Source organism: Diabrotica undecimpunctata, chromosome 7 (assembly GCF_040954645.1).
Source record: "Diabrotica undecimpunctata isolate CICGRU chromosome 7, icDiaUnde3, whole genome shotgun sequence".
Classification (NCBI taxonomy): domain Eukaryota; kingdom Metazoa; phylum Arthropoda; class Insecta; order Coleoptera; family Chrysomelidae; genus Diabrotica; species Diabrotica undecimpunctata.
Genome location: NC_092809.1, coordinates 11,828,265 through 11,848,169, shown reverse-complemented (window position 1 = coordinate 11,848,169; position 19,905 = coordinate 11,828,265). Strand labels below are relative to the sequence as shown.

General features: G+C 34.3%; 1 protein-coding gene across 6 annotated transcripts in view; it reads right to left on the bottom strand.

The window, feature by feature from the left end:
- heph (polypyrimidine tract-binding protein 1 heph) overlaps window positions 1–19,905 on the bottom strand; it is a 539,711-nt gene that overhangs the window by 256,262 nt on the left and 263,544 nt on the right. Inside the window, exon 3 of one of the 6 annotated variants that reach the window (XM_072536699.1) lies at window positions 6,539–6,572. The exons of the other annotated variants lie outside the window; for them this stretch is intronic. The gene's annotated coding sequence lies outside the window, so the exon portion shown is untranslated. The remainder of the gene's footprint in view (window positions 1–6,538; window positions 6,573–19,905) is intronic. 6 annotated transcript variants of the gene reach the window in all.

Here is a 19,905-nt window from a genome sequence, read left to right as displayed (position 1 = left end):
AAACATGGACGTTACAGAAAATAATCAAAATGCATATGTTTCATGATATTAACTAGAGCTGTGCTAAACAATCCGCACCCCCCTGGAACGAAGGGAGAAGCGAAAGAATAAAGGTCAATAAATAGTTTGACTTATTTAAACTTCATGTCGAAACATAAAACATTGATACCCTTGAAATTAAAAATAAGGGAAAAAATTTAATAATTCTGGAAATTTTTTTGAAGTTTCAAGTTCCTGGATTCAAATACCGATGTGGAAACAAATGTATAATACTAATATATATATATATATATATACATATATATATATATATATATATATATATATATATATATATATATATATATATATTAGTATTATACATTTTTTTTAAACGCGATTTTGTAAAGCGCAGCAATTTATCTGACTCAAAGTTAAAATTCGTCCGACCTTCTGACTAAGGTTTGGTGTTACACTCGCGTAAGCGTCTAACATTACTGAGGGCTTTACGTGCCCTCCCGACATTTCTAAGCCTATTTTTCCATTCGGCCCTATTTTTTAAGTCTTGGTGTTTGCCACACCGATGCAAAGAAGGACCCAATAAAAGATAAAAAACCAATTACAAAAGCCATTCTTCCATATGTAAAGGGTACAACAGATAAAATAGAGAGGGTGTTAAGAAAAAACAAAATTGAAACGATATTTAATACTGACAGGAAAATATCAGCTATTTTGCCATCCACCAAAACAAAAATATCGTTAGAAAATCAAGGAGTAATCGATATTCCATGTGAGGACTGTGGCAAATCGTATATCGAACAGACCAACCGAAAAATCAATGCTAGACAAACAACGTCGAAATGTAGAGAAAAAAAAATCGGTTGCCTGTAAAGTCGGTTTTACGGGCGAAGATTTTACGTGACAACGTCTTTTTCTCGGTAGAATATTTATTGATATGAATATTATTATATTATATTATATTATATTATATTATTATAATATGATATCTTTTCCTACAATCAATTTGAAAATCAAAACACTTATTCAGATCGAAGGTTCAAATTTTTGCTAAATAAATTTGAAATTAACTTTGATCAGATAAAAGGCATATATCGAGCACAGTTTAATTAAATCTTGCCCAAGTACTTTCGATCCCTAGATCATCTTCAGGGGCATTTCGTCAATTGTGGCCTATCCGGCATAAACAAGATGTCATAAACATATAATTGTACATTACACTACACTACAAATAGACAAACAAACACTTTAAAATAATTTAAGGAAGGCTACATTGCTTGAAGAAGCCGGAGACAGAATCTTCTGTGATGATACTGAAAGAGATGATACTTAAAGGCTGCCAACAACATGGAAAACGGTATTAAAGAAAAAGACTGACTAGTGCGACCCCGCCTAACTATACACGAACAGGACCAATCACAAGAAGCTTTGCCAAGGACTGTTCGAGAGAAGCGCGGTTCGATCGACTATATAAGAAACCGCGTCGACCAGGAGAGTCAGTTACGAGGACATCGACTTCATAGAAGAAGTTGAAAGACAAAGAGAAAGACCCGATAATCCAAATGAAATTATCCCTCCTACAACACCAGAGGAGATAAACGAACTAACTAAAAATAGCTCGTCGAAAAAAGCACCCGGACCCGACCAAATCACAAACAGGACACTAAAATATTTACCAGTGAGAGCTATAGTATACCTAACTAACATCATAAAAGCAATGCTAAGATTTAAGAAATTCCCAAACAGATGGAAAGAGGCCCGTGTCATAATGCTACCAAAGCCCGGAAAAGACAGCACATTCCCGCAAAACTACAGGCCAATAAGCTTACTACCTGCAATCAGCAAGATTGTAGAGAGAATTATACTCAGCAGACTACAAGCTGAAACAGATAGACTAGAGATAATACCTGAAGCTCAATTCGGTTTTAGATCAGAACACTCCAGTGAGCTACAAGTACTCAGACTAACAGAGTACATAGCAGCTGGATTCAACGACAAACAATATACAGGAGCCGCCTTCCTAGACGTAAGCAAGGCATTCGACAGAGTCTGGCATAAAGGACTAATATACAAAATGAAGGGATACGGGTACAGTGGAGCAATGATAAGGCTGATCTCGTCGTACTTGAGCAACCGACGTTTCAGAGTCCGGATAGGACAAGTCCTATCCGAACTCGGGAACCCGGAGGCTGGAGTACCACAGGGAGCGGTACTGTTACCCCTACTGTACTCAATATACACAGCAGACATACCTAGAACACCAGGTACATTACTAAGCCTCTATGCCGACGACACAGCGATAGCGGCCAAACATAGAAATATAGACATTGCGGTAAATAACCTACAAACAGCGCTAGACGATATAGAAGAATGGAGTTTAAAATAGAAAATAGCAATAAACTCCGGCAAGACACAGGCTGTATTTTTCAAAAAGAGGCATCAGCAACCGGAAGAACAGGTAACTGTGCAAGAAAATGACATCGAGTGGAAAAGCGAAGCAAAATACCTCGGAGTAATTATGGATAAAGGCTTAACATTCAGCAAACACGTAGAAGCCACAGTACAAAAGGCAAATATGGCAAGAGCTTCAATAAGAGGACTAACAGGGAGAAAAAGTAAACTCAGAATAAAAACAAAGATAAGACTAATAAACAGCATAATACTGCCCATACTGTGCCTGGGGACACATATGTAACACATCAAAAAAGAAAATACAAGCGGCACACAACAACAGCCTAAGAGAAGTAGTCAACGTACCAAGATAAGTTGCAAAAAGATTACGTACCAAGATAGTTGAATAAAATAAAAATACCAGAGAGAAAATAAAACACTAGAGAGAAAATAAAAAACACTAGAGAGAAAATACTTCAAAATAACAACAACGCACATAGAAGACAGTGGGCCCAGTTGCCTAAAGACGATAAAATCTATATTGTTATATTGTTTTATATTTATATATTTCTCAATTTCTCATAGTACAGACTTTACACTAATTCTGATTTTTTGTTTCAGGGCCACCTACAAAAAAAATTACAAAAAACACAAAAAACCGGGTTCGGCCACCAAAAAAATTAAAAAACACTAACAAAAACCGGCGCAAGCCACCAAAAAAATTAACAAAAACCCCAAAACCCGGGCACGTAGGGCCCAACCCCTTAAGCACCAAGTTGCCGAACTGAGCCTAGGCTCAGAGCGGAGACTTGAGGCCCAAGTAAACAATTTTAGTTCGCGGATAAGCCGCATTAAGATAACAGGATCATAGCGACAATGCGCTGTCCTGAGTTTTGCAATCGGTTAGGAAACCATGTTGGGGTTCTATTACCCAGGACCTCCACATGAAGAGCATTTGGCTGATAGTTGTGCCCCTATCGCGCATCAGAGTGCTATAGGGGGGAAAGGGATGGTCTGGAGCATTGGAGCGCGGTGGGGTGACTCCTGTTTTTACTCGAGTTAACACACCTCGCTCAAATGAATTGTTACGCCCGAACGTAATTCTTAGGGGTGAACATTTCTCACAGGCTGGGTTTAATCAAATTGCTTGCTTGCTTGCTTGGAGATTCAGTTTACTTCAAGCACCAGCATGAAGCTTTACTGCTGCCTTATCAATGAGCAGGGTTTCGATACTCAACTCAATAGGCCTTGCAATTGATATGAATGTTGCAGTTGAATGTATTAACAGATAAAAGTAGATTGAAACTTATGAAGACCATTTGCCTACGTTGACAAAAATAAATACATCTGTACAAAAATGAAAGTTTTTAAAGTGTTTTTTTCTAATTTGTAATGATTAATTTCGATTATCAAGAATCAAAATTTGGAGAGTTTTAGGGCGTAATCCACATCATTTTCCACAAGAAAAAAATTACTTGATCAGGATCATTGTCAAAAATAGTCAATAAAATAGTTATTTCCGCAGAATTTTTTAAACAATTGAAGAATTCTGTAGAATTCTAAATGACTTTTAGAAGAATTCTATGTGCCTTTTAGAAGAAGTATTATCGCTTAAACATATAGGTCCCATTCCCAAAATTTGAACATAATGGTAAGGCCAACTTGTATAAGATTTAGTGTACTAAGATAGATGCTAAAATTTTAGTAAGTAATTCATCCTAAGAAAATATAACATCGTTGTAAAAACTACATTTTCGGTTCAAAATCGGTCCGCTTTCTGAATTTTTTCACTGCCATATACCGGCAAAAACCCTGATTAAATAAATCATTAAATAATTTACATCCTGTCGACTTCAGAGGTGTAACATAGAATCACTGACGAATCAAAATCCTTTCAATTAGTTCCAAATGACTTATTTCCCAACGAGAAAAAAGGGCATGTGGCCGTCAAATAAAGCTTAAAATAAACTTTAATGTAAATGTTCGGAAATCAAAGCCCCAGCTAAATTTAACGCCCGTCTGTAAAACGATTCATGTTCACATGGCGGACATGTGCCCGCCTGTATGTTACTGTATGTTGTTATTATTATTATCTGGAGGTTCTGAGAAACGGCGTCAGAATTACTTCATTGTTTATGAAAGCGAGACCTACGGAATTGAACTGACAGTGGCGTATTTGAAACAACGGCTTGAAAATGTACTGTTATAAATATATTCTAAAATATGTTATACAGGATGTTTAATGAATCCAAATAAAAAAAATACCGTCAGTATTACAGTTCAATGAAATTGAGTAGTGAGACAGCAAAATTCATTCCTGAAAAACGTTAAAAATAAGCTAGAAAATAAATATAAAACAAAATTCCATTGGTTCTTTTTTAGAACTTCTTGGTGCAATTTAATCAAATAATAAGTTATGGTGTGGTACGAAGATCCCACAATTACGTGCCAGAGGTACAAACAACAAGAACAGAAAGGCACTGGAAAATTTAAGTGATTGGGATACATTTTTGCAAAAAAAAGACCATCGAGGAGGAAATTGACGCAAAAAAGAAGAAACAAACAAATGTGGTTCATAGACATAATCAGATATTACCGGACACGCACAAAAAAAAAGAAAACTTATACTAGACTTGGGCAAATATGCAAAAAAGTCATAAGTATGCAATAATTTACCCAAAAATATGCATTTCTTTAGGAAAATCTGCATTAAATATGCCAATAAAACACGTAAAACTTTGTTTTCAAAACTTACACAACATTAATTATAAAATCTTATCACTATAGCGATTTTGGTAGAGTGCCTTTCTCAAGTGATCTGTTTTGGTCATTCAGAATTATGTCTGTTTTTTAATTTGTTAATTTCCATAGATTCTAATAAAAATAGCCTTTATATTGGATGTGAATAATTTGAAATTTGTCACTAAAAGAACGATTATGATCTAAAAGGTGAAGTGCGTATGTAGAATCTGTTTTTCTATTATTGAAAGCCCTTTTATGTTCTGCTATACATTTGTAAAAAGTTCTACCAGTTTGACCGATGTAAATTTTTGGGCAGTCGCCACATTTAAGTTTGTATACACCACTGTGTAAGTGCTTTTTATTTTGGCTCTTGTTGTTTTTAATATATTTGCCTAAATTGTTGTTTGTTTTAAAAGCTGGTGTTATTACTTTCTTTTTTATGTCTTTGTTGATATTTTGCCTATTTATGTAATCGAGCAGAAGGTCCTGGATTTTTTCTCTGGTGGTGAAAATACTAATTTCAGGGCTTTCTTGTGTAGTTTTTGATTTAAAATTTTATTAATTGTTTGTTCGTTGTATCCATTGTTTACTCCTATTTGCTTAATGAAATTCTGTCTCAAAGTTGTATTTTGACATTGGAATTTCTGTTAATCTACGTAACATGAGATAGGCTGCCAGTTTTGTATAGTCGTGTCAGTATGGGTAGGTTGATGAAATACTTAGAATCCATGTTTGTTTTTAAGTCTGATAATTTTTAAATCTAAAAAATTTATGGATTGATTTTGTTCTGTTTCTATTGTAAATTCAATATGACTATGGAGTAAATTAATACGCGATAAAAATTGGTCAAGTTGCCTGTGAGTTCCTGTAACACATACCAGTACATCGTCTACGTCTCTCCACCTATATAAAAACTGTTTGAATACGGGATGTTTGGAAATCTTTGTCTCTAGATGATTCATAAAAATATATGATAGCAATGGGCTTAGAGGATTACCCATTATAAGTCCTGGGTAATAAACAAATAAGCAGGAAAAAAATTAGAACCACCATAATGGGATTCATGAAAAATAGCTGCAGAGTAACAATACTGCGTCATATCAGAAATGCAGATATAAAAAGAAGGATGGTACTGGAGCAGAACATGTTCAGCTTCATGGAAGGAACACGTTTGATTTGTTTAAAATGTAAATGCATAAGGAAAGCAGATCAAATGAAACGGATAGCTAAAACTTTGGAATGCAGCCCAACGGGAAGAAGACATATACGAAGATAAGAAATATTAGGTTTGCTAATATAACTGAAAGAGAATTAAATAGAATGGTAGGTACCAACAAGTTTACAGTAGTTTTTTACACGATATTTTACGATTACGATTACGATACACGATTTTTAAGAAGATACTTACTATTTTGGCAATTAAAACTATGTGAAACACTCACCTGAAACAAAACAATATGAATTAAAATACAACTCAAGTATACAAGTAAAATATAAATATATAAATTACAATACAATACATACAATACATTACAATATACAATATATACTGATTAAATATATATTAAAAATATATCAAATAATCGCAAAATATTCTGCACAGTCTTCCGCGTACGCATTACAATGCTCCGAACTTCTACTGCTTTCCAATAATAAAAAAAATTGGTTAATTGCTAGTGCAAAAAGTGTATCTATTCGAGTCGAAGAACCTCATAAAAATCCCTGTAACTGCAGCAAACAAAAAGAGAAAGTGATAGCAAGAAAAAACAATAATCAGGAAAGACAGGGATACTGGCTTCTCGCCCAGGGACCCATCAGGACATTTGTTTAAAACATTACTAGAATTAGGTCACGGAAAGGAAAGTAAATAACAATTGGATTAAAAACAAAGGATAAGGAGGTGAGTTAAGATTGACTACTCACACAATCTGGAGGAACAAACACCTAAGACAAGACACAAAAACAAGAATCTATAAAGCAGCAATTAGACCTACATTAACATACACGACGGAGACAAGACCTGACATATCTAAAACGAGACGACTACTAGAAACAAGAGAAATAAAAAATACTCCGACGAATATCAGGAAAAGTCTGTTGGATAGGGAGAGAAACGAAACATAAGAAGAGCATGCAATATAGAAGACATAAATGGACAAAACGAAAACAGGAGTGGAACGAATACATTAGTAGAATGGCAGAGGATAGGACCAAATAGACGAAGAAGTATTGGCAGACCAAGAAAAAGATGGTGCGATAATTTAAACAATTTAGGAGGCCAATATTAAAGAAGAAACAGCCTACATACAAGAAGGACAATCATACACTTTTTCATAATTAATAGCCAATAGGTTATTTATTTGGCACGGAGGAAATATTTGCAGAGTTTGCAAGTTTTTTAAAAGAGATGAATGTTGAGAATATTTGGAACACTTAAAAAATATGGTTAAGATCGATTTGTTCTTGACATGTTTCATATAAGTATGAATTGTAAATTTTGATTTTTGCAGGATAACAAGCGTGACCAAATCTCAATCTTATTAAGGTTGTTATATATTTATAGGCATATTAAAATACTTTTTAATAAATGCCTATTTGAAGGAAACATGCCAAAGGAATGGAATACTGCTAACACAATATTAGTACACAAAAAAGGGGACAATACAGATCTGAAAAATTATCGACCAATATCACTACTATCACAACTTTATAAAACATTCACAAAAATAATTACAAATAGATTGACAACAAAGTTCGATGTATATCAACCAGTAGAGCAAGCCGGATTTAGAAAAGGGTTCAGTACATGTGACCATCTTCACACACTAAAGGTCCTAATAGAAAAAGTTAACGAATACAATTTACCAATCTGTTTAGCATTTATAGACTACGAGAAAGCTTTTGACAGCATAGAAATATGGGCTATTGAGGAAGCACTGGTCAACAGCAGAATAGATTCTAGATATAGGATATTAATACATAATATATATCAACACGCTGAAATGGTAGTCACGATAGATAACGGAATGAAAACGAGGCCAATAAAAATCAACCGAGGAGTAAGACAGCATATCTCCAAAACTATTTACTGCCGCACTTGAAGACATCTTTAAATCACTAAATTGGGAAACGAAGGGACTATCGATAAACGGAAAGTATTTAAACCATCTAAGATATGCAGATGACGCAGTACTAATAGCCGACAGCTGGAAAGAACTAAAGACGATGATCGATGAGCTTCATACGGAATCCATAAAAAAAGGACTGAAAATGAATCTGAGTAAAACTAAGCTAATGTCGAATAAAGATGATCAACCGACGATAACCATCCAAGGAACAAAAGTGGAACATGTAGAAGAATACATATATCTGGGTCAGAATATCAAGGTAAACAAAGAAAACCAAACTACCGAAATAAGCAGACGAGTAAGAATGGGATGGGCCGCATTTGGAAAACTCTCATACATACCGAAAGACAAAAAGATACCCCAAAACCTTCGAACCAAAGTGTTCGATTCTTGTATCCTTCCCGTTCTCACTTACGGAGCTCAAACCTGGACATTCACAAAAAAGAACATGGACAAGATTCGAAAAACTCAGCGAGCCATGGAACGACAGATGCTTGGTATCTCACTAATAGATCGGCAAACGAACGAAGCAATCCGGCACAAAACAAAAATAAAGGCCGCCGCGAAACAAGCAGCTAAATTAAAATGGAAATGGGCTGGACACAAAGAACGTCTCGAAGATGGTAGATGGAACAAAGAAGTCGGAAACTGGCGACCGTACGATGCGAAGAGACCAAGAGGAAGACCTCAAATGCGCTGGAGCGACGATATCAAAAGAGTCGCAGGACCAATCTGGAAACGCCTAGCACACAACAGGGATGAATGGCGAGAAATGGGAGAGGCCTTTATTCGACAATTCGGATAGAAAAAGGGCTATAAAAAAAATATTTATAGGCGGTATTAAGTTTATTAAACCATCTGGAATTTGGAATATCTGATTGTGTAAAAACGTATTGTGCATTGTGTTGTTGAGTGGTCCACAAAGGTTTGCCAAGAAGTTTTCCAAACGATCTCTTTGACTTCTTAGAGATAAGAAAAGCGCCAGGAACACAAATTTTCTTTTTCTTCTTCCTCGTTATAAGCAATTCTGCTTGTTCATTGGAGGATTAATACCTCTATGGAAGATTGTCACTCCATCTTTTGCGCAGTCGTCCGATACTTCTTTTGCTATTTCTTGCTATTTTGACGACACGGGTCTCCTCCATTCTTTTTATCTATTTCGTGTCCATTCATTTATACATTGTACGTTACATTTTCTTCTAATGCCTTCACTTCTCTTTCGATCTCCAAGCGTATTTCCTAATTCTTCTCAATACTCTCATCTCTGCCGTTTCCATTAGCCTTTGCGTTGTGGCTGTATCTTGTTTCTGAGGCATATGTCATCATTCTTCTTACACTGGCTTTATAAATTCTTGACTTCATCTCACTGTTAATGTGTCTGTTTCGCCATATAGTGTTATTAAGGCATCTTGCCAATCTATTTGCTTTTTGTACTTGATCTCTCACTTCTTTGTCCAGGTCTCCATAGCTGGACAGTGTAATTCCAAGATATTTTATTTCCATTACTTGTTTAATACTGATGTCATCAATTTCTATTTTAAATCTGGTTGGTTCTTTGCTGACTACTATTGTTTTAGTTTTTAAGATGAAATTGTCATATTAAATTCTTTTGCTCTTATGTTAAATATGTATACCAGTCTTTGCAGACTATCTTCTTTGATGATTTCATGCATGATTAAATTGAAGAGCTTGGGGCTCAATCAGTCCCCTTATCTTATTTCGCTGCCTATTTCTATAGGCTCTGTAAGTTGTCCATCTATTCGGACTTCCATTTTGTTGTTTTAGTAGATGTTTTCGATAGTTTTTATAATATTTAGGGAACTTCTCTACTAAACAGAAGATTACATCTTTGAATCTTCCTCTGTCAAACGCTTTCTTTGGGTTAATCAGACATAGAACATGCTCAATATATTTTATACCAACATGAGCTTTTACCCAAATAAAATTAGTAGTATTATTTTTATTTATAAGGTTGACAAGCATGTTCTTAATTTGGTAAATGACAGGATTATAATTATAATTGGGTAACTTTGAATTTTTGAGAGATAAATTAAACTGACGATGAATAGGATATTATTAAAGCTGCATTATTGTTAAACTGTCGAAATATAGTATCAAGACATCAAGAATTGCTAGTGCTTCAGCACTAAAACCTGAGCAAATGAGAGGTAGTTTGAACATTTTTTCTGTCGACTTAGATGGAATGTAGAAAGTACATCCGGTCCCTTCCAATGTTTTGGATCTGTATAGATTACAGTTGCTTTGGGCCATTTTTCTATAAATAAATTTAAGATGCATGAATCAAATAATGAAGTATTATAATATGTTGGTATGTATATGTCAGCATCATAAAAAAATTCGAAATAGTTGTTAATATCAAGTTTGCTAATACTGTTGGTTTACTTATTGTTACACATGGCTCTAAAGGCCGTGCAAAGAGTTGGTGGATTTTTATCCAGTAACTATTTGTTAGATCATCTGTGTTTAGTGAGCTTATGCCAGAATATAAAGAATTGTTGCTACATGAAATTTTTCACTTAGATAATCTCGTCTAAAATTCAAGGCAGGATCTAAAGCTTTAACATACAATGGAGCTTTATTCCTCCCATAAAGGTCTGTAGTATTATTTAAAATATGTTGCTCATCCATAAGTATACATGCATAGTCCAGAATAGATCTGATGTAAGATTTGTAAAAAAGTAAAGCTGTTTCTACGTCAGCTCCCCACCAAGTTTTAAAAATGGATTTTCAAAAATTGAGACCTTTATTGCTTTTGTCAAGCATATACTTGATGTGTAATTTCAATGTTAACTATTGATGTAGAAACATTAGTTAGACTAGACTAGTAGTCCACAAGATTGATCAGTGTGTATCTGCTCATACTTTTTTTAATCATACGCTCCATGCTCTGGTCAGTAGGACAAGTTTGAACAATTAAAGTGATAACTTTCGTAACTTGTGATGTATCATAAAAGCAACACTCATTTCAAAGCTTTTTCTTCCACTGAGCTGCTTGGTTGTAATTTCTTTTTTGTCTTCTACAACAAATGAATCTGACAAGGATTACAATTTTAATACCAAAAACAATAAAGTTCATGCAGTTCTGCAACGTCACGGCGGTTTCCGTTTACGTCTAGAAAAAGTTGTTCGTTATGAAATATTAGGTTTTTAGTCGACACACTCGCTGTGATGAGTTTTGTATAATTAGGTTTTAATTTTCAGGAAAGTTACTGCTCTAGTGAGTACATATCCACTCTAAACAACGCTGCGTTTTGTCTATTTTAATATATATTTCGGTTTACACAACGTCAGGAAATCTCGTCGGATTATTTTAATATCGCGACCAAAGCTTGTTTACGAGATACAGCTTAAAAAGCAAATTATTATTACTGCCTCAAATGAAAATTTCTGGAAATTAGACAAACACGACCAACGCATAGATGGCGATGCTTTTTGACTAGAGAAGTAGAACTAACGTCAACATTTAGTATAATAATGTACCACACAAATTGAACAATTCTGTAGTGTTTTAATATACTTAGAATTATTTCTTCTCTTGAGATGTATATATACAGACGAATGTTGAGAATTCCATGGGTACAAAGAGTTACTAATGTTGAGGTACTTCGTCGCATGTGTAAACAAAAAGAATTACTAAGAATAATCAAAGAGAGGAAAAAGCTTCTCGTCAATTGTCAAAATTTAGACTGTTTCTTCACGGGGTTGTTTGTTATCGAGTCTTAGACATAAAATTAAAAATTCGAATCGACGTTGGCTCATTGTGCAATGGAAATCGTTCATTCCTGTTTCCTCCGTTTTCCACAATTCATATAAATGACGATGGTTATTTCTGAATGCACCAAACAGGTAAAGAAGCCCCAACGCACCCTTGATTTCTATCACAGATGTGATATATATTCTTATAATCTGGAGAGTTCTTCCAACTTTCAGATTTTTCTGCAATTCGTTGGTTAGTATGCTTAACCAAGTCAACAATCATTTGTCCATCAATAAATAGCAGGCAGCACTCAATTAGTGTATTGGCATGCTTTGCGTGATTTTTGACTCACGGTAAATGTGTAATTAAGTTTTCTGCTCTTGTTCAAACATTTCGATTATTGGGTTCTGTATTCCATTTCATTCCATTCTTTCCGGAATAATAACAATCTTGTCTAATACTTTCTACAACAGCTTGCTGATTTCCATTCCCTTCTTCAGGTTCTTGTTCCATATCGGGATAATCGCTGTTGATACTTACATTGTCAATATTGTCTTCTGTCTCTCAATCATCTTGTTTCACACTCTTCCCACATACGCATGAGACGAGCCTGCTCTTTTTCATAGTCGCCCATTATTACCTCTGAAAATTACGTTGAAATACGAAATAAAAACATAAAAAATAAACTTGAGAGTTCCGACACATGGGGTGTGATAACTGCATCAGAAGGTAGACAAATATGTATTCGAAAGCTACTGAAGCACTGTTGGCGTTTGGAGTGAACTTTGAACTTATAACGGTTATTCTCTGAACTCTGGGGTTTCCCACACCCCACGTGTTGTATGCCGGGTTAACAAAACTAACTCACAACTAAAAAGTTAAATGTAGAGTATGAATCCAGTAGGAACTGTTTGAACCTTTTAAATCAAACACAATTTTATAATATTGTCGCTCATTTTATCGGCATAGTTATGATTTTGTCTTCTTTTCTATTCTTTTCTTTTCATAGAATTGTGTTATTAATTATTACTGATAATAATATTTTATATTGGAATAAAATAATGAATTTTAAATTCTAATTTACTGCTTCCCGTTTACAAATTCAAACATTTTGCAGAGTAAGTAATTAAGAAGACTAAAAGTTCTAGAGAATTTCTGTAAACTCAAAATGTTATTAAAGTTATGACAAATTTTCAAAAGCAAACGTAAATAATAAACCAGCATCTAGCGCCGAAGACAAACACAAACGACTTACGGTAAACCGGAATTTGGCAAACGCACAAAGAGAAATACGACCCAAGGCGATATTTAATTCAGCCAAGTTAAATTTAAAGAAATGTTTTCGTCAGTCTAAAGCTGAGCACACGCGGTGCGGATAAACGAAAGATATATTATGTATCAGTGGAAAATAGTATTACTCCTTTTTTATTCGTATTTAGTATATCAATCTGCTTTTTAATCTACACAAAATATTTTGTTTAGTTTAGTAGTTGAATCCTGTATAAATTTTGTCTATTTTTATGCTAAATGATATAGTTTGGTGTTTACGACAAAACCGTTTAAAAGTAGTTCAATACTTTCCATTGAAAATGTTTCTGGAGTTTCAAGATATTTCGTGTGACTTCTATCTATACCATTGTCATTATATCCTATATTGCTAAAGTATTGTGAATTTTAACTTTATGATGTTTTTATGGTAGCTTAAGTTGTAATCTTTATAGATAAGATGCATTATATATGCAGATAACAGTATTAAAGCAGACAGTGTTAATAAATTATAGAGGTAATGGTTAAAAGATATTCCGAGTAATTCACTCCAAGTGCATCAAGAATTTTCAAATAAATCTTCTTCGTCAAAGTGACATGGAACTTTCTAATAGCAAGAGTAAGTTCTGCTGAAGCAGAATCGTACTGAAGTTTTGCTAGTAGGACTCTGATTGGGAGATAGAGACGTATTTGCAGCAGAAACATAGTTCGCCTTTCTGTTTCTTTCCATTTATATTTCTAGACTCAGTTGAGTCATTTGTTTCCGTCACTTCTGCGCAATCTCTTATTGTCTCCGTGTCCATTACATTACCACGGGTTAACGAAATGCTATCATGAACCTCAAACTTTACCACCTCACTACGGTTCATCGCTTGGCCAACACTTTTCCTCCTGTACCATACATCTTTACCAATTTTGCCGATTAACCATAGTATAGTTAGTAACATATCTGCAATTCCTGTGTCATATTTTAAGTTATTCTTATTTAAAACAGTGCTGTCGTTCTATATACCCAAAAGACATTCCTTATTAGCCATTGGAACACGAAATATCGGGGGTTAAAACCCCCGATACCGATTTCACCGTCTCATACTGGCACGATAAGAGTATAGTTTGTTCAAAATAGAAGTTGATAGCACTCGTGAGGAGATACGATTGATAAATGATATAGGAACTACAAAAAATTATTGCTACAGCTACATTCCGGCCTTAAAAACGCTTTCATATAGGGCTCAATTAATTACCGTTTATCGAGAAGTGAGCTTCTTACTCTACTACCCATCCATCGGCTAACACGATTTCACGTATGACTTCTAAGAGTTTTATTTGGTGAGGCAATTCTATGACATTTCAAAACCAATATTATTCATCAACATAATGAAAGAATTAAATGTTAACCGAATCTCACTTCGTGTCATTCTGCCAGGAGAAATGAGGAATGTTTAGAGCAAAATTAATGTACCAAGTACAGATATCTTCCAAAATATACATAAAGCGCTCGTTCCTTATAAGAATTTTGTGTAATGTAGGGAATTTGGAATTAATGTGCGGTTAATTACTCGAGATGAAAATGCCACTGAAGCTCTAAAAATCATACGAACAAACTGAATTTTGCTGAGAACGCCAAAACCCCAAAAAATATGCAAAAATTATGCAAAAAAAAAGTATGCTAAAACGTATGAAAAAACGGAAAAAATCGATTTACTAAGTATCTGTACGTCGTCAAAAAAAATGTTTTAAATAAAAAATATAGCGGAAATAATTGTGAATAAAAATGTTTATAAGCACTTTTTCTGTAGAATGAACCGTTCTCCCAGAAAAAACGCTTGAAGCGACCGGCAATTTTGAATGTCAGTGTGTCAGTCATTTGAATGTCAGACCAGTTGTGTTGTGAACTAAGATCACATTTTTTCTTTTCCAATATTTCCAGTTCAACACAAAGACGTTCGAATTTAGAGCGCCATATCTCCTTGTCCAAGCAATTGTGTTTCAAAGCTACCAATATCAATTTCAAAAATCGAAAATTTCAACTCGGTTGCATTAAGAGGATTTTTGACAAATGCTAAAGTTGCTCTGCTGTTTTTAAATTCCTGAAACCTGTTGAGGAATGGTTCTCGTATATTTAAAATTATTGTTTTAAAATAGTGTTTACCTCTAGAGGAATTATTTTCTTGGCGATGCTTCAGCATGCTCGTAAAGTGAAACAATGTTTCCCTTTCAAAACCCCGAGTAAAAATGGAAAATTTGGATAATTTTCTTACCATTTTTTTTAAATGAAAATATTATGCCCTCCGTGGATATTTGTGCCAGAGCAGCAGTTAAAGAGCCAAAGAGCCACATGCGGATCTGAAGCTGCATTTTGCATTCCGTTATTAGAATAGTGTCGTCTGCGAACCGTACGTTGATTGATTTTTCGAGCACTTACTTTTATTCCCGTAGTTAGTTCTTCCAGTGCTTTCTGCATTATTTACTCTGAGTCTAAATTGAACAGAGTAGGGGACAGGACCCTGCCTGACACGCCTCTCAATCTGTATTTATTCTGTTAAAATTTTTGTTCTCCTTTACCACAGCTATCTAGTCTCTATAGGTTTCATAGAAAAGGAAATGAGAGTTAAAGTAAAGGTGAATGACGCAAGAAAGCTGGGAGACAAAACATGTCTAGTAAAGTTGGATAACAAATATGATAAGTCCAAAGTAATGCAAAATAAAATGAAGCTTAAATAAAAGCGGCATCCTTTGACGTGCCGCCAGGTGTGGCATGTGGCGGGTGTGACAGGTGAGCGTGGGAACTTCATTCTCGTCTTCTTTTCGAGCCGCTGTTATAACACTTCGTCTTCTCTTCTTCTGTCATGGCGTCTGTCATGTCAATTCGTCTTCTTTTCGTCTGTCAACTGTCAATTCGTCTTCTCGTCGGGTAGCTATCACGTCTTCTTTTCGACTATATTTTCGAAAAAAAAAAGACACTATGACGTATCATCTTTCAGTCTATCACTTCTTGTAATATACAGGGTGTAGTCAAAAAGTCAAAACAAATCATGTTGTATAGAGGATAGTTGTGAGGTATCGCTGAAAAGGATTTTAGTGCATAGAATGAAACGATGTAAAAAAATCAGCGGGCATTACATCATACATACAGCAGCAATATTAGAGATGAGATAAGCAACGACCGGTCAATAAAAGTGATAAATTCTATTGACCTCATGAAAATCTTTAAAAATGGCAAAAATCGCGAAGCTTTGACATATTTAACACATATTTAAAGTATAAAAACTGTGTACAAAAGATGCATTCTTCAACTTTAAAAGGCATTTTGCTTTTTGTTAATGTGACACTCTGATCAAAAGATATCGAATTTTTACCGTTGAGTTTATTTAAAATTTATGTCGTTCGCGCAAATGACATTCAAAATCGCCGGTTGCTTCAAGCGTTGCTTCTAAGAGAACGGTTCATTCTATACAAATAGTGCTAATAAAGATTTTTGTTCAAAATTATTTCAGCTACATTTTTCAAAGGACAACAATTTCTCCAAGGACTATTTAATTTCATATATAAAATTTCAAATTTTATATCATATATTTATGTTAAATGATTTTTCGAGTTACGATTTTATATCAAAGCACAATTATTGACATAAAATTATTATAAAAATATTACTTATATAAAAGGTATACGTTTATTTACCTAGAAATAAAAATATCTTTTTTTTTGCAATTTTCAACTCACAACTTTTTTCTCACAACTTTCGTTGTGAACCGGGCTTTATGCGATCATTTCATTTAGCAAACGAGAAGCTAATAAGTCGAATTAAGTAATTTTCGCTACGGAAGAGACCGTGTCTCAATCTGATATGGAGCGTTTTACTTAAAACTCAAAGGATATGGATGCTGGTAATGTTCTTTGTAACCGTATACATACGCCTTCGCTATGTACTGGCTTTCACTCACAAGCGATGTCTATACTTGTCTTTATTAAGTATTAATGGGGCAGGCTTCAGCTCAATATTGAAGAAAAAAACTTCAAATGACAGAGAGAAATATGGTATTTTCGTTAATTAAGACAAACGAGCTCTTTAAGTTCAAGCTTTTCCTTCCGTTGATATCGTTACTGTTATAAAACACAAAGTGATTACGTTTGTCTCAACGTTTCGATCTGATACGAAAAGATTTACTAAAAATTCAAAGGATATGGATGCTGCATGTGTTCTTTGTATTCGTATAGGTACTATGTTGCTATATACTAACTTTCAGTCTGTATACAGGCTTCGGTTCAATATTGAAAAAAACTTTTAATGAAAGTTAGGAAGATAAACTTCCCTTTAACATTACTTTAATAATGTTACGGACTTATAAATATGTTGTTTGTATATATGTAATTCTTTTACTAGTTTGCTTTTTCATCATTTGCAAAAATAAGAATGAAAATAACACCAAAACATTTTCTACAGGAAATCACCGAGGAAAAATTTAATGTAGAATCACTGTAGAACGACTCTACAAGAGAAATGTACCAAAGGAAGCTAGCACAGAAGATACAGCTGAAACAAACAGACGAGATCGAAGATATAAACGAGAGCTGGGAGAAAATTAAAAACAACATTGAAGAAGCAGCAACAGAATTTCTAGGAAAACGCAAACTCAAACTGAACTAAAGAAACAACAACAATACACCATGGTTCAGAAAAGAAATAAAAGAAAAATGAGAGGCCTACACAAAGTACAAAACTTTTAGTCTAATTATCTAGTCTTTTAAGCATCTGACTGCCCTGTTATAGTTTGTTTTATCTGCAGGGCGTCTTGTGTTTTGTCAGATCTTTCTTAGGTGGCGTTTTCTTTAACCTTCTCTCTTATACTAGGACTTCTTAAACGGATCGTTAAATGGAAAAAAGGTGGAAGGAATCATTTTTTAATGTGTCCATTCGTTTGGCAAAGCTTAAAAAATAGCGACAATAAAAGAAAACCCAAAGACGTAAGCCAAGTGATAATAAAAAAACTCATAAGAAGAAAACTCCAAAGTCTAGAAAGACTACTAGGAATCAGTTTGAAACTACTATTACATTAAGACAGTCGATTTACCGTCCCTTTGAGCATCTTAAATGTATCGAATAAGAACAATATACAATTGTATAATGTGAAACTATTTATTTCTTTTGATATGATTTTATTTAAAGATATATCTCAGGCCGATTCTGCATTTTCTGAGACTATGAAAGAGAAGAGTGAGAACAAAGATCTTGCCAACCTTTTAATAAAAGCATTTAAACATGAAAGTGAACACACGAGACATTATATTAAGATTTTGTTTGTGCAAAATGCGGCTGAGAGGAAATGTTTATCTGGCAAATAAATTCTTAGTGGTTGTATCTAGAGAGCAGATTGAGTTGCACGCTCAGCGACAACAAGGTAGATGAACAACGATAGCTAGGAAAGCAAAACAATGAGGTGTATAGTCTTTGTTGTTTTCCAGGTTGTAGTAGAAACACTTAATTTAAAGTAAAAATGAATTATTAGGTGAATTTTTGGAAGTCTAAAGAATTAAATGTATATTTAAAGTACGTGCGTTGTTAAAACTCTTCTTTATTGTTATTTTTATAGTTGTTTTTAATAATTTTTTAACCTAATGTTTTCATTTAATGTTTTATTGATTAATTGGGTTACTATACATATTCAGTTGATTACATTTTTTATGATGTGTGGAATCATGGAATCATTAAACTTCAACGCCAGAGCGTGTAGTAAAAATGACACGAGCCGTTCACCATGTTTCGAAGGGCACTTAAAGCCGTCGGTGCCCCTGGGATATTGTGCATCGAAGTCTAGCTACTTGAATTTGTTGTATTCATGTCAAGGATTTGGAAAAAGATTGCCGTTGTCCAATGAGGGTTTGGCGACTTGAAGAATAAACACTAAATTTTTGATCCATTGAATCAACACCACCTTTGGTGTTGTTATAAAATACATTTATTTCATCTTTCTTAGTAAGCGTATCTGTTTCTATGGCTGAGCGGAAGAACGAAATAAAAATGCCTTGTTTTTCTTCGGCAAGAGTGAAAGAATTGTATAATCTTTAGTAAAGCCATAAAGTCAAGAATTCACGTTTCTATTACGTGAGGGTAAAAATTCATTAGCAACTTCCCTTTTATTTTTTTTTAATTGTTCCCAGAAGAGTGAGACCGTCAGTTCTAAGAGTTTGTACTAATTCCATTGATATATACTAATTATCTGAAGTAATATTGGTTTGCACAATCTAATAAGAGCTTGGGAAGGTATACCAATTTTTTTTTACTTCAAAGAGTCTAATACTATCACTACCCACTACCACAATATAGATATGTGTGATAAATATAACACATTCTGGCGTCGGCAAGACATTCCAATTCTAATCCATGTTTAGCCTACTAACATGAGTAACATGCTACTAACATTTCATCAACAGTTGTGTTAGACCCTAAAGAAAATCAAATTTGTGAGCTTTGATCACTTTGATCGTCCGGAGGCCTTTGAAATGTGGCTGCACAGACGTATACTAAAAATTCCATGGACGGCTATGCTGACAAATGTGGCAGTCCTTGAGAGAGCAAATGCTGCTCGCGAGCTGCTTGATAACATCAAATGTAGAAAGATGGCCTATTTTGGACACATAGTAAGGGGAGACCGATATAATATT